Here is a 16,493-nt window from a genome sequence, read left to right as displayed (position 1 = left end):
GAGCGCTCTCGCTGATTTTTGCGTGTTTGCTTTCTTCTTTTTTTTCTGCTTCGAAAATTAAAATGTTCTATGACGTAACTCCGACTCGGCTGATCGCTGCCTAGGCCGCCTGCACAGTTTTGGCGACGAGGGTGCTGAACTTCTTCACTCAGTGCCACTCACACACCCTAAGGCGACGTATGCGTCGTTCGGCATAAGCTCTCGCCGGCGGGTGCCTGGCGTCACGACGACTTGTACTTCCGGCGAATTCTGGGCTCACCAAGGAACCTCGGCTGCTGCTTGTCGAAGGCATTCGACAAGAAGCAGCCGAACCCATTACCCAAGCCCAAGTCACCGTGCCTGACGTCACGACGACTTGTGCTTCCGGCGAACTCTGGGCTCGGGGAGCGCGTTCGATTTCGAATATCTTTCTGGATTGCTGAGTCGCCATCTTAACGGCAAGCATGGCTAAGTTTGACAGGTCACCACCGAACTTCCTGGACAAGGCCGGTACACCGCCGATACCATGGAAATCCGGGCTGTGGATGTTTGAAAGTTCGTCTTGGCTACTGGCGCTCAAGAATAGCAGAACGACGTCAAGCAAAGCTCCTCAATTGCTTGGGGGTCGAGGGACAGCGAGTCTACGACTCCTTAATAGCTCCCGTCAGACCGGCACAAGCAACGTCACCGGCGGGAGATGGTCAGCAAGCTGGACAAGTGTCTCGCGACGTTTACAGCAAGACCGACAGGGCCCTCCAGGCAGAATTTTCAAAGCCAATCAACGAGACCCTGCAATAACTTCGATTCCAGATGATAAAGCAACAAGAAGGAGAAAACCTGCGCGTATTTCTCTCAGCCCTCCATGCATTAGCCGCGCTGGCTTCCACAGAGATCCAAGAACGCCTGCTTCTAGACGCCGCGCTTCCGTTCAGCGTTGTCTTGCGACAGTGATCAATAGGGAACGCGCGCGCCGTGAAGTTCGAGAGTGGGTCATGGCGTCCACGGCTGCGCCGTCGACTGTGTCGGGGGAGGACGTGACCTGCAACGTGACAGAGCCTGAAAGATAAACATGGCGGTCATCCGCACCGAGTCAGCCAGCATTCCGTTATCTTCCTTCATCGATGACGTCATCCACGCACGAGCCGCGTGAGTCGCGTCGTGAGTCACCTGCACGATCTCTGACGCGGCGTTCGTCAGCACGGTCAGGGAACGCACGTGCTTCGAGCTCGCCTAGCCAGCGAGCTGCGTAACCTGTGGCAGCAGCGGCGATGGTGGTTTCGACTGTTGCAGTCGTCAACAGAGCCCTGGACGATCGGCGTTTCGTAATTCGATGCATTTCAAATCCCCGCGGAGGCAATTACATCCACGGTGCAATGGTAACGATCAGGAATGCTGCAAGGGCTATGGCGTCCGCCCAGCCAGAGGTCGGCACCGTGACAGCTGTAGCCGTCGGGGGCATTTTTCACGCATTTGTAGAGGTGTTAAACGATCCCTGGAACGCCGCCCGAATGATGAAGTTAAGCAGATTGTCTCCTTTGTCACTGCGAAAAACGAGTGCATCTCAAAACAACATCTGCAAGAAGAGACTGCAAATGACGCGCTACTCATCGCCGTCATGGGGTATGTGACATCACAGTGGCCATCGGTGAGAGCTCTATCCGCTGACGCCGCCATTTTCTACGAGCTGAGAGACGCACTCTTGGTCAACGACGAGCTCTTGCTCCGCGGTACAAAGGTTGCCGTTCCCACGGCTATGCAATGTGCACTTATTTATATAGCACACGAGGGTCATAGTGGCATCATGAAGACAGAGGCGCGTCTTCCTGAACTTTATTGGTGGCCCCGTATGAATGCAGAAGTGCGTAAAGCAGTCTGCGCCGGCATAATCTGCGGCACCTCGACCAAAAGTGCCAAGTCATCCCAAACCTCTCCACAAACAAAGCCCTCGGCGAAGCGATCTGGGTCGAAGGTAGAGATCGATTTTATTGTCGCTGAGCAAGACGAGCAAGCGTATACCACTACGCTATTACGCTCGTGGACTCTTTTTCGAAGTGGCTGAGGCAGCGAATGCAACAGAGGCTACAGCACAAAAAGGAGCCAGTCGACCGGCGCCGAGCAGCAAAGACCCCCAGATTTTGGGCTGGAGACTTGGTTATAGTGAAGAAATCCAAAAAAAGATACCCAAGGGAGAGTCAAGCCTTAAGGTCCACCTTTACATATTGTGAAGCGTGTTGGCCGGTGCACGTTCAGGCTGGAGAATGGTCGAGTGTGCACAAGCTAGGAAACTCGCAGTTGCTCCCGTTGCTAACCGGGAAGGTTATCAACAGAACACATCGGCTGCTGTCCAAAATGTCCGTCCCCTGAGGCACGCGGCTTCTATAGGTGACACGTCTCAAAAGCACAATAATTTGCAGCCGCAGTAGTCGACCTTGGCGAGGCCTCGATCACAGACACCTGAGTGTACACCCATCCCAGACACACCAGGAGAAAGAGCCACCGTTCAGTTCTTTGTGCTAGTGCTTCCAAGACGCTCGGAGCGTAGCCGTCCATCACCTGTGCGATACGGAGGCAATGTTGCATGACGAACTGGGTGGACTATTTCCTTTTTGTTTTATGACCTATGGTGAACTACGTGTGTGCTTCTCATTAAACCGCACTAAGCATGCCCTTTTTTATGTCGTAAACGGGCGGATAATGTCTTGTGCTCATGAACTCGAAATTTGCAGCGGTAAGGCGCGGTTGCGGCGGTAAGGCGCCCGCGCGATTTTTCCGTCCCTTATCTAGCCCCAACCTTGTACCTGCTCCACGAGTGGTAACTTTAGCGCACTACTGCGCTTCTCACGCGCTCAGATTTTTTCTGAAATTTCCTAATTTAGTAGTTTTAAATTAATCTCAGCAAGTTTCTAATTGGAACCATAAGTTTATATTCACTAATAAAAAACTTAATTAACGAATTTAGTTAGTTACTCATCAAACCGTGACGATCATTCGCTTGTCGAGTGTCCGACGAATTCAAGAAACATAAGTGAAAATGGCATTCACGTTGCAGTAAAGGCTTATTTGTTTTGTTTTTAAATATGTTTCGACTAAAAAATATCACCCGGTATGTATAGTGTTGGAAAAAAAATAGTGGGTATAGGAACAAATGACCTTAAGACTAATGGTCCCGGAATTAATGGTCAAGGAACAAATGAACCCGTAAGAAGATTGTTTTGAAGCTAAGATATGCCAGGCAATACACTTCATCCGTTATGCAATGAGTGATTTCCTGGTGGAATAAAGGATCTCGTCTATATTTTGAGGCCGGTTACTTCGAAGAAAGTGGTCGGGCATTGAACTTAATTTTCTTCAGAATGGTCAGAATATTTTCTAAATGAATACGGTCCAACTGTTATCTCCTAACTGTTGATTTAGTGATCTTATACGATAATATAGGAGTTATTACTATTTTTATATAAGGGGCTTTAGAATATTTATGATATCAGTAGGATATATTGAAATAAAAAATGAGAAGTCGTATCGCGTCCATGTCACATAGGCGAATGACGTTTTAGCGAACAGCGATATTTGAGCGAATCGACGTTTTAATGCGTGTTAATCTCCCCCCCCCCCCCCCCCCCCCCCCCAATCCCAAAAGCCACAATTCGTGATATTTATCTGGGACCATGTCTTCTGAGTTTGTACTTGGGACCGTTGGCTCCAGGACTATTTGTTCCGGGACCATTTATTCCCGGACCATTTGTTCCGGGACCATTTGTTCCGTTTCCCAAAAAGGGTGCGGCCTTTAATACCGCAAGTCTTATGCAGTCCCACAAGGTCTTTATAACAATTTGCAAACGTCTAGTCAGATTTTTTGTGTAAATTTTGTAGTCGACATTAGTCAGACCTATTGGCCTGTGAGAGGAAAGAGATAATAGATTTACAGGGTCATCGACCTTCGGAACGAGGACAACATGGCTATTCAAAAAAAATGATGGTAACTTATTTATGCAATACGCTTACGAGAGCACCTTGTACAAAGTGTCCGCTGCGTAACGTTTTATGAAACTCGGCACTGAGACCATCCGGCCCGGGTGTTTTGCCCGCAGTTAATTTGTCTACGGCATCTTCAAGCTCGCGGACGCTGATCGGCGATTCTGAACTTTCTCGAACATCCTGTTCAAGCATGGGCATAAGCGACAAAAACTCAGCGTCAAAACGTCATCTTTTGGTACGCTAAGGCCCATCAAATCGTTCTAAAATTCAACAAACCCTCGCTCGATTGTTTTCTTATCGCGAGTTATCGTATTTCCGTATTGTATTTATTTTATCGCGCTTCGCTGTGCATACCTTTTCTCGTCACTCAAAGCTTGCTTCGAAGGTCTTTCGCCCATCCATATCCTCTGGGACTGCGCACGGAAATAGCCCCACAATATCTTTCACAGTCGATTACTTCACTCTAGTCCTTAATAACTTATGTATTGTACAAACTCACCCGGTTTTGGGCTTTCTTCAATTAAAAACAAATTTAATTGACGGCGTAGCTTTTGCTTTGTTCTGTGTTTTGATAGTTAAGGGTACTTCTCCTTTGAATAGCGTTAATTTTTGCTTCTTTGAAAAGTTCCTACTTAGCATCCTACGTCGTCGTCTCGTCCTCGTAAAATTTGCTAATTAAATCATTTACTTATGATTTAAAAACTTCATCCTTCATGAGGCTACTGTCATTTTCCAAAGTGACCATTCCTATCTTGAATTTTAATTTTTTTTTATCGCGGGTGAACATAATTAACGCATAATTAACGCATGAAACAGGTTGAAGGGAGTAATTGTCGCACAGCGCGACAAGACTAAGCGAAACGTAGGCTTTATAGTAGAGCATGACTAGGGCCCTAAAAATGTGTGAAATTAACGCTACCTTTGGTGGTGACGTCCTCTAACGCATTTTCAGCGACAATGTAATTCAAATTAAGATCACTTGAGTCGCGAACCCGGGTTTCAATAGCACGATCTTCTGGTGCCCAGACGCAATTAAGATCTCCAAGAAAAATAACAACTCTTTCACCTTTAAGGAGCTCATTCAGTCCCTCCAAAGTTTTTCTGCGTTCACGCTTGCTTGTCGGTGCATAAAGACATATACCGCGCCAGTCTTTACCTGAAAAAGAAAAATCGCAGTATACAAACGGCCAGAAGCACACGAAAACATGACCGTCTCAACGACGCCTAGAGACCGGCGCAAAACTAACAGCAACCCCCGGAAGTTCCAACAGCGTGTGAGACGCAAAGATTGGAAAGAGTTCAAAACAGTCACAAGATGGCAACACTGACTTCCATGAGGTCAAACATGGGGTTCCCCAAGGCGGGGTTCTCAGCCCAATGCTGTGTAGCATATGCCTTATAGGCCTTCTGAAGATGCTCCCTGTTTCTCTACATGTATCTTTATACGCTGACGATATATGTTTCTGGTGATCAAGCAACTCTTTATATATAAACAGAGCCAGGCTACAAAAAGCCCTCAACATTACTACACGGTACCTGAGCAGCTGATGCTTGCACATATCACCATGGAAGTCAGCGGCGATGGCGTTTACAATGAAACAAACGTAAAGATACCCCATTAGCTTCTAAGGAACCCCAATCCCATATGTCTCCGAAAATTCATTTTTGGGCGTTTAATATGGGGACGTGGGGTCCCCATATTAAACGGCTAAAGAAAAAGCTCAACTCGCATACACGCATAATCAAGATGATCAGTGGAACCAGATGGGGATGTTCTGTAACGGCGCAGATGGCTCTGTATAACGCTCCATTTGTCTGTCTTATGTGCTACAGTTTGCCAGTGATGCAACATGTCTCGCGGTCTTGTTTTAAAGAACTTGAAAGCGCCCAAGCACAAGAACTTCGTGCCTGCTTCGGACTGCCAAAATGTACCTCCACCTCTGGAATTCTGCGGAATCTCGAGCGAAATCTCCCGCAATATTAAGGGCGCAAGAGACATTGCGAGCTCCTCTTCGACAGAAAACCAGAGTATAAACGTGCACCTGGTAGACATTGTAAAGTATAGACCATCATCTGGCTTTACGCAAGTTATTATGGTATTAGAAGACTATATGCCAAGTTCAATTAAGGCAGCTGCGATTCCACAATATCAACCTTGGAAGCACCCTCATTTGGAAATAAGAACAGGCCATACCAGGAATCACTACACAAAAAAAATACAGCTCCTTTCCCGGTAATTACACAAATATCACTCGAATATATTCAAAGAACTTACAAGTCGTTTACTCATATCTACACCGATGGTTCCACAATTGCCACATTTTCAGCCACGGGGGTATACACTCCCTCCACAGTCACACACATAAAGGCTATGCGGTACGTATGCTCTAGGCTTTCGATCTTTGTTTCCTGCATGGATACGATGTCGATCTCGTTCTTGACTAATAGTCGACTAAGTTTTTAGTACCGGCGTCTCGCAGCAAGCCCTTTGACGTTGATCGTGTCGACACGTAAAAGCTCTTCTAGCATCGCCGCCATTCAGAATGAGACGGTCCTCATGGTGCTTACCTCGGGTCATGCGCCCATCTGTTCCGACGCTGCATGGTGTTGGCTTCTGCACTTTGCTTGCACAAACTCCGAGTCCCCCGTCGAACTCCGGCGCAAGCCCTCACGGGGGTAGCTTGGTTGCCGCCTTGTCGTCCACATTTGCGTTCGCTTTGACAGTGGAACGTCGCATCCATTTGGGGCCCGCCTTTGACGGCGGCTGGTTATGCTCCGACTCCGTGGGGCCTACGACGTTTTCCTCCCGCGTCGTTTTGGCCGTAGAGCTACCCTCCGTTTTCTCTGCATCGTCCATGGGGACGTCGACTGCCGGCTGCCTGCAATACTTGTCGACTCTAGGCTTGCGTTGTACGCTCTTTCTTTCATAAAAAAAAGACAACTTTAACTCACAACTAGTATATGATTTTTACAAGCTATTCAGTATGCATTGAATCAGAGACATCACTTCACCTTGCAGTGGATTCCGGGCCACTCCGGGATAATTGGAAACGTGTGCGCCGATAGAGTTGCTAAAGACGCCAAGAGTACGATTTCTGTAGCCATTCCGTTTTCAAGATCCCATGCCAATCATTTAACAAAATCTATCGGAAATGAAATCTCACTATCTTTATGGGAAAATCCACAATATCACTATTACAGCCTTCCCCGTATCAATCCTAAACACCAATTCCGGACACCACGAGGACTACCGAGGAAACCTGAGACGGTGTTACATCGTTTGTGGCTGAATGTTGCATATACTAAATATTACCTTCATAATATTGGCAAAGCTGAATCTTTCGAATGTTCATAATGTAGAACACTTTACAACATTGAACACGTCCTCAGTGCCTGCGGGGTTTATAGTATCGAAAGGACCGCACTGAAGATTCACCTGAAACTACTGAAACTAAAAGAAGAGGACCCGGTGGACTTGAAGCTTCTGTTTGGACCCTGGTCTTCCAGCACAGATAGCTCTGAAGCTTTTTTACATTTCATAAAGAAGACATATCTTCAACGAACACTTTAAGGAACTGCAGTCCAGTGTGCTGCAAAGTGAGGCGACACTTGCCAACGTAATATTTCTGTGAGTGTGTGTGTGTATATTGTGTGCGTGGTAGATTTGTTTTGTGTTTCATTTGTTTATCTATATCTTATTTCTTTTTACTAACTTGTTTGTTATCTTCGTCTACACTATTAGTTTTTTATTTCTTTTTTATCTTCTTTCAGAGCGTAGCAAGCCGAAACAAAGCGCTGGCTGAATCGCTGTTTTCTTTTTAATAAATGCTTATTCTCTCGTCGTATTTTGACCAAACCAATGAGACTGGAGAACACAAGAAAAATACACTCGGGTGTAGATATTGAGTTGGGAAAACCCATACCCTATTGGAAAAAAACCAGCATGAAAATCTAACTGGTCAAGCTGGTAAGTAAGCTGGTCAAACTGCCCAATGTGGTATACTTCGTTTCAGCTTCGGTCCGAGCGCGGCCGAAGGGCCAATCAAACAGCGAAAGAGGGACAACGTCATGGCGTGCATTCTGCAGTTGATAGGACCAGCCGGTATTCGCCGTTTCTCTGTGCGTGCTCCTCTGCCGGCTAGTTCTATAAAGCGCAGAGAGCACGCCATGACGCTGCCCTTTTTGCGCTACATGATTGGCCCTTCGGATCATAACATAGGCCGCGCTCGGACCTAAGCTGAAACGAAGTATAGTCAAACTGGTTTAACTGCCAATCAAGCTGGTTTGAGCTGGACAAACTAGAATTTGAGCTGCCAGTCTGGTTTAAGTAGAGACCCAGCATGGTCTAACTAAAATCTGGTTTTAGGTTCAGTCTGCCGTAGCTGGGAGTCAGTCTGGTCCTAATTGGTCAAACTGGTTTTTCATGGCGCCAGTGTGGTCAAGCTGGGAGACAAGCTGTTGAAGCTGGTCGAACTCATAATCGTCGTGGTCAAGCTGGTCTTGCTGGGAGCGCGTACGCCAAGGTCGGCCAGAAATGGTCGAACTGGCATTGCTGGGAGCGCACGCGCCAAGGTCGGCTTGGGCTGAGACGAGGCCATGTCCTCTTCTTTGTTCTCTCGTTTTTGGTAGACGACCGGGCGCTTCAAGCGCGCTCCGAGCTGCCTTTGTGTGCGAGAAAAGAAAGAGAGAGTGGTAGGAACGGAGAATTGAAGACACGTTTGGCTAGTTTGAGCAGATTTTCGAAGGGACGGCTGTATGCGCGTTGTTTAAAGACTACTTGAACGACGGTGCAAGCGAAGCGGATTTTGAGGAGACAGCGAGCGGCAGCCCGTTCAGTGCGGGAAGAGGTCGGACGTCCCAACTGAGGCGTCGCTTCGTGTCTTCAAACGCGCGGAAGCAAATAAATCATTTTTGTAAAACCTGAATTGGGTGTTACCTTGCGCCACCTAGCCTAGCTACTTGCAATTACTCTGCTTGACCCTGCCATCTGGTTGCAAGCGATTTAACCTCCTTTCACGCTACGCGATAATTCCTGGTTATCATGCAACAGCGGCTTCGAGTTTGTTCTTTTGACAGTGGTTTTTGGTTTCGTGAACTGGTTTACCATTCCTCCGTGGTGTGCAGTTGACGAAGGAATATTGACTCTAGGAATAGCAAAGGTAAGACCAGAGTTTTAAAGTTACTTCGAAAATGTACCTAAGATACAGTTACAGTTACTTATACCAAAAGGTATCTAGTTACGCACTTAGGTACTGGCTCAAAAATGTACCTAGGTACCAGGTACAGTTAGTTCAAATATGCTTTCTTTATTTATTTTTCCAAATTTGTCAGAATATATTGGAAAATATGCTTTTTATACTAAGAATACACACAAAAATTAGTTCAAGAAATGGGCTCTATAGTTGTCAATTCGACAAACAAGGAAATCCGCATTCACATGAGCATTCCAGGACATGTTATCTTTCTCACTTAAGTGCTCTATTTGACTTGAGAATCCGAACCCCCTCAAACTGTTTCTGACGTCCTCGATCGCAGTTTAGTAGCAATTGTTCCCCCTACGCTAAAAACACGCTCCACCACCGAACTGCTGGGAAGCCGAGTGTTGAATTTTAATAACACATTTTTCAGCAGGGGCATTTGCTTGAGGCACTCCAGACTTCTTGTCGGAGCAAGTTTGGTGTACTGTACAACCTGCTCTTATGAAGCAGATAGGGACGATGTCTCGAAGGTAAAGAAGTGCCGGCAGTCTTCGTCGTCCCCTCTTTGTTCGCCTGACGACGATTTTGTCATAGTTACTGCTTGTATAAGTTTGTTCTTTAGACAATCCCAGGCCGGCTTCCGTTACGCTTCATTGTTTTTCTACGCTACCCTAAATCTTGGATGGCACAAGGCAGATATTACCGACTGTTTTCGTTCTGTAGAATATAATTGAGATTTCGCGGTTTGATATGATAAATAAAAACGATTGGTGATTCCTGTGAAGCTGAAGGGGCGGACAGGTACCCACGAGACACTGATCGATTATGCAACTCGGTAGGGACGATTGAGACGATCATCCAAACCCTTTTTGGATCCACGGTTGGAGGAACAGATCTAGAGTGGCTTCAGGCAACACCTCCTAGAACACAAGGCCGTAGCGCTCTTCTCGTGACGTCGCAAAAGAAGGCCATCGGGTGCGCGCGTCGAAGCGAAAGCAACGCGCGTGGATCGACCGTCGTAACGCGTTTTTAGCCACATACGCGTGTCGTATTAGCTAAAATGAAAGCTGCACATAGCAACGGGTCTAGAAAACACTTCATTACACGTGAAAATATTACACCGCTAGATAATCGATACGAAATGGCACGAGGTATGCTTATAAGACGTCTATAGAAAAATGTGATTGTTTTAAGTCGAAAACATTGAGTCATGCAATTATTGTTGTAGGAATGCATATTTTATACAGAAATACTTCGACAAATGGTGAGGCACGCAGTGATTTGGAAACAGCAAAACAGAACAATTAAAAATCAGGTAGACGTAGTCAACGCGGACAAGGCAAGACAAGTGTTTCTCACGATCATGTAAGCGACGTTATCGCGTGCAGTCACTGAATTCTTGCATCATATCACAGCCACATGGCAAAATGAATGTAATTTCGATCGAATGACATTATGGGGTCGACGAATCCGGTTGCAGCGCTGGTATAATCACTCAAGCCCGCGAGCTGATTAAATCCTATATCACTGAATGAAAATATATTAACTTTTCCGTGTGGCAGGGGTACTAAACTTACTACTTAGTCTACTAATTTACTTCTCCCTATGGGCTCGAGCTGCCTTAGAACAAAGCATAACTTATTTTGTATATAATAATACTATTACCTTAATACAGTTAAGATTCTAGTATAAACGCGGTAAAAGCAATAAAATAGCTTTAGTTTAAAACGCAGAACCACAAAGAACGCACTTTCAATAATCACACAAACTTGTTTTTCACCTTCCAGTGAAAACTAGATTACCGCACATATTTACAAATGTCGACGCAACTGCACACGAATAACGACAAAGAACAAAATTGCTGTCTATCATGCGATTAAAAAAACGATTGCAGCATTTTACTTGCATCCTACATGACCAAGAAAGCCCGTTAATAAGTTGTTTCTCACCTGTCGATCGTATCCATACGTCCCACAATATCCGTGACGAACACATTTGAACATGAACTCGAAGAAGCCTCTCTCTGTCGCGAGAGAGGTCTATCGATTAATCGACCAGTCTTCGTTGGCTAGTTGTCACACATGTCACTGAAACCGTCTTTCTATTCGGAATCATGAACAACGAAGTAACCGCGGCTTTGCACATGATGTAGAGAGAGGCTCGAAACTGATGCAACCCAAACTAAAATGAAGAAATCTCTGAGCGAACTCTCGCTCGCCGGTTTCGATTTAGAATTTACTGATAGCGTTCATTTTAATGTGTTCTCAAGTGGTGCTCTTGAAATAATTGCACCCAACTAGTGCAAAGCTATGTGATCGTGTTTAAAATCGTGTTTAAAAAAACGGTTCTCCGTTGGTGAACTATTGCTGCGTTGAAAACAGCACTACGTGTCCATGTCAAGCGGTGTTCGGGAAAATTTGGGTGTTCACATCAGCTTAAAAAAAAAAGAAAACGAAAGAGGGAAACAATTTTGAGTCGAAGTTGGTAAAGTTTTTGCAATCGCCGTTCCCACGACTTGTTCCTCTATACTCGCGACCTTGTCATGTCAATCGGTGCTCAAGTTATGAAGAATGACTTACGCAGACACTTTGTCCAGACGATACAAGGGTATACTTTAGTTACGATCGGCTTCGCGGAAAAGGAACTCTCAATGCTAAGATATTGGTCTGCTACAGAAAAGATCTTGCGGCGTCAACACTGTGACACGCTCGGAGAGGAAGAGACCGCATAGAGAAAAGCCGAGCAACTACAAACATGCAGGACCTTGTCCAGACTATGAGTAATGAGTAAATAAATAATACCAAACTTTTTGGCATTATTTTATTATACACCCTTGCAGTAGTAAGTAGGTGACTAAAGTAGGAGACACACGCAGCTAGATCTAGAAAGTAGTTCGTCATTTGCATGTTTCGTAGAGCAGTGAGCCAGGCATTTCGATGTACAGCTGCATTGCTTTGTACAGAGAAACCCAATAAGCAAATGTAGCTGAAACATTGATGTTGAGCTATATTCCTCGTCGTCAAAAGTACTAATACTGCTTCAACCTAGCACGTGGAGCGGCACAAAGATAGCATGCAGTTTTAAAAATCTAGCTTACGTTTTCATTTGATTTGCCCCTTTTGGCCATTTCGTGCTTTTGTGAATTTCTTGTCGACAACGAAAGCAAGATTGAAGCCTAGTATTTTTTGTACGTCATGTTCTCTGTCTGCTTACCCCTGTAATACTTTTATGAACAAGCTTTGGGTTTGACCCCAACTGTTCTAATACAAAAACACACACACACATGCACCCACTCTTGAGCTTATCACGAGAGCCACACTTGGGGGCGTAGAGAGCCGCAGTTTGGTCACCCATGACTAGGGTTCTGCGTTTTCAGAGTTATATTTTGCCACAATTTCAGAGTTTTTCAGAGCTTTTTTTTTATGGTGCCCTAATACTCCGAGTTTTTCAACTTTTTCGGTGAAGCAAATGAAAGGTAGAAAACAGCATTTTGCGAATTGATTGAGCAGCCATTTTCATGCGAAACGTATTCGACTGTGGTCGTAGGGAGGCACTAGCTGATTTTTATGACAAGGCCTAAACGCCAATCTTTTGTGACTCCTAAAAACAAATGTTCACATTGACACGCAAAACATGTTCGAAGATCCCACGAAACAGAAGATCGGTCGGGTTCATAACAGCTGGCAGTCCCCAAAATTTAGAGTTTTGGGGATAAATCCAAATCGGCAAAATTCTTACCGGCGAGCGTTTCTTCGGATTTTATCGAATTTATCCAAAAACGCGGAACCTCAACCAGAACTTTAATTAAGATTTTTTTCTTAAAGCCCTCTAACGAGTATAAACCATAGCCCTAACAGACATGTAATCAGTTGCGTGTATAATATAATAAGGTTGGGCGAATCCCGGGCAAATAGTGTACAAATCGAACAGCTTATAACTTATAACTGCCAGGAGCACCAGCATGAGATGGCTTTCTTTGCATTATAAATTCTATGTCTGATGCAGTGCTATTCAATTTGATCTGCTGTTCACCTTCTCTAGTACTGTATTTAGCCAAATAATGAATGCGCTTTCTATGAAAAAAGTATGTGCGTCTACATTCTCGCAGAGCACGCAGAAAGCCAGTCAGTCATGTTTGGAACAGACCGCACTCTCGAAAAAAGTAGCTTTCATGACCTTGATATGTTTGCTTTCCCGATTTAAAAAAATCACAATAAATGGCTGTATGTGAGCACTGTGGGAAGTACACTCGTGAGTTTTTTTCATAAAGAGTGCATTCATTCTTTAGGTGAATACAGTGTGTGAAGCACTGTAGCATGCCACTTTCTCATGTCGAAACAAGACAAATGAAATTTTCTGTCTGGTTCAAAAGACATCCCCCAGTTTCACCTATCTATTTCCACTCTCCGCTCATCACCTGAGTGGAGCAGGTTGGGCTCTTGTCTCCATATATTTTCAAGGAGAAAAATCAAAGGAGGGTGCTAATTTTTCTCGTTTTCTGCCTGGTTTCAAGTCGACCTTGCTATATTGAATTCTGTGATGTTTCTATGACATTTTTGTCTCCCTCAAGTTCTAGATACGTATTTCTGTATGGTTATCTTCCTCCAGCTCTGCACTACGGATAATCCCCCCCCCCCCCCCCCCCCCCACAGCGGAGCCTGAAAAGGAAGGCACCTCAAGAAAGCAGCGGTGGCAAGCAACAGCTGGTGACGTCGAAGACCAAGCTCATCCGGAATCTCCGAGTGAGGGTCAGCAAGCTCAAACGAAGGCTGACCTTCAGTGCCGAAAAGCATCGATGCAGGAGCTGAATGCTGGAGGAGCTCAAGTCTCCCGTGTCAGTCAATAGCTACAATTTCATCATCAGCCAGGTACGGGCATTTCTGTTTGCCCTCAGGGCATGAGATGGACCGCAACAGATAAAATGCTTGCTCTTCAGCTGTACCTTAAGAGCCCTGCGACATACAGGGTGCTAAGGAAGCACTTACAGCTACCATCAAAGTCGACATTGAAGTGCAGCATTTTTCGAGTTCAAAACGTTCCTGGCTTTTGTCCAGCGGTCCTTCAGGCTGTGAAGAATGCTGCTGCCTCAATGCCGGATGTGCAAAAGATGTGCATCTTGTTTTTGATGAAATGCACACCAAGACAGAGCTGCAGTACTTAAGTGTTTCAGACTCTGTCGTGGATCTCGAAAATTTTAGGCAAGAACACCCTCCCCGACCTGGGCAGAAGCCTGCCACTGAAGCGCTTTGTTTCATTGTCCGAAGCATCACTCGAAAATGGAAGCAAATGTCAGGTTACTTCTTTTCCTCGTCGTCAACACCGAGTGACATTTTGCAGGCGCTTGTATTTACTGCTCTGGAGCGTCTTGCAGAGCGCGGCCTCAAGTTTGCGGGTGTTGTTTGCGATCAAAGGCCAAGAAATCAGAAGTTGTTTTTTCAGCTCGGTGTTTCACCTGAAAGGCCTTTCTTTGTTTTCGGCAAGTCAACCTTATTTGCCCTTTTTGATCCACGTACGCGCATCTCCACGTATCTCCCGTTACGTATCCACGTATCTCCCGTTACGAATATTCTTTACGTTTAGGGCTCTGTAAAATAAAAAAATACAAACAATATTCCGAAACATTTTTGAAAAAAAAAAAGTGGGCTGTGTGTATGTTTATACAGCCTAGATCTTGGTGTGCCTCAACGGGCGACGAGTCTCCCAGCTGTAGATGAGCAATTTAGTCAGTGCAATACAACCGCTAGCCTGGGGTCTTTAACGTGCACAACGCAGTAGTGATACAGGACCGCCAGCCCGTACGATGCTCATCCAGATCGAAACGGGCAGGGGTGGGAATTGAACCCAGCATGCTGGGTTATGCAGCCAGAACATTTTTGAAGGGCCTGATAGGACAGATTGTGAGCCTTGATCTGTCAAAAGTAGAAGGAAAATTACGATGGCCTTCATTGTAAACTGATTTTCCAATTATTGCAAAATCGGTAACCTGTCTACATTTCAGGTTTTTCTATGTTTTTGTTTTTTTAGAAAGGTTAGCGTTTTCGATTTCAATGATAATTTGTGCGAATATTGAACCAACGCGTCCAAATCATGTTCAAAATTTTAAATTTCCAGTCTTCGTATTCGCTTCGTAATCGATAATACTTGTTTACCTCCATTTATTCTATGTACACTTGCTGCACAAAAAATATTAAACCTAAGGCGACAACAATTTTTCTTTTGAAAATGACTAAAGGAACGGTTCAACGCAAGTCGCAAAAACATGCGCGTATACGCCCATAGCGACTTTGTAACTTTTGTTCCACAAAAGAAATTTTATTTTCCACAAAAAAAAGTTCGAATATGTTTTTGAGGTTGCACAACAAATAAAATATATCTTTGGGTAAAAATTAAAAAACAAAATGCCGACTGGGCATGGTCTTTCGATTCTATCTGAAAACGCCCAATACAGACAATCTCAGTCAATCAGAATTCTTTTTTTAAGTATCTTTTATTTTCTACGCGTTGTGAGGCCCTCCACGTCGGCGGATCTATTGGCGCTCACGGGCGGCGCAGGTTGAGGTTCTGCCGCGCCCTACTTCCTATATCATGTTACCGCCAAGATTGTAGGCTGATCTGGTTGCTAAGTCGCTCCGGTTGCTTCCTTTACGTCGCGTAGACGGGAACACTACACTCCGGCTGTTGAAACAGGTACCGCGAAGCATGTTACAGGGTGGCGCACCTCGATCGCTCCGGCCCAGGAGCATTTTTGGGTCGGTTGTAAGAAAACGTATTAGGAATTTTCTCTTCAAATCTACCATCCACCTCTGTGGTGTCAGTTTGTTTTTTCCTGATCACCCTGCAGCATTTTTACGCTTTTTAATAATATTTAAATTGTGAAGAACGCCCGATTTATGGCAAAGGTGTCAGCGTCAATTTGGTCATATTTCTCGCTTTATAACCTCAAATCCACACAAATATTGCGTTTTATTGTTGCAGATTTTGTTAGTAAATATTATAAACGTCGATTTCGGAGAGTTTAAAGAATATTAACGATTGCTTTTGTTTTAAAGATTTGCAAAATAATGCATATTTATTAAATGCCCCTGTGTGAGCAATCCTTGTAAATTTCTGCTGCTAGCCAGGACAGCAATATTTTATGCACGGATGGACTATATACAGGGCAACAGACTGGCGAAGTTTGAAGACCTTAGCTTTTATATATACGGAGAAAAACAAATATTTAATCCAGAGCGTTATTGCGGAATATGCCGTATTGGCGATTTTGTTTCTCAAAGTCACGACCCTAATAGTTGGTGATTAGTACTTTTTGTCAATCCTTCCTATGCCTAATTTGTCCATAAA

The 16,493-nt window shown here is 44.9% G+C and overlaps 1 pseudogene; it reads left to right on the top strand.

Moving 5' to 3' along the window:
* The first annotated feature begins 443 nt into the window (after positions 1-443).
* LOC115313355 lies at positions 444-2,402 on the top strand (annotated as a pseudogene).
* Positions 2,403-16,493: the final 14,091 nt, after the last annotated feature.

This window comes from Ixodes scapularis, unplaced genomic scaffold (genome assembly GCF_016920785.2).
Source record: "Ixodes scapularis isolate PalLabHiFi unplaced genomic scaffold, ASM1692078v2 PGA_scaffold3__209_contigs__length_174095766, whole genome shotgun sequence".
NCBI lineage: Eukaryota > Metazoa > Arthropoda > Arachnida > Ixodida > Ixodidae > Ixodes > Ixodes scapularis.
This window is presented reverse-complemented; position numbering and strand designations above follow the sequence as displayed.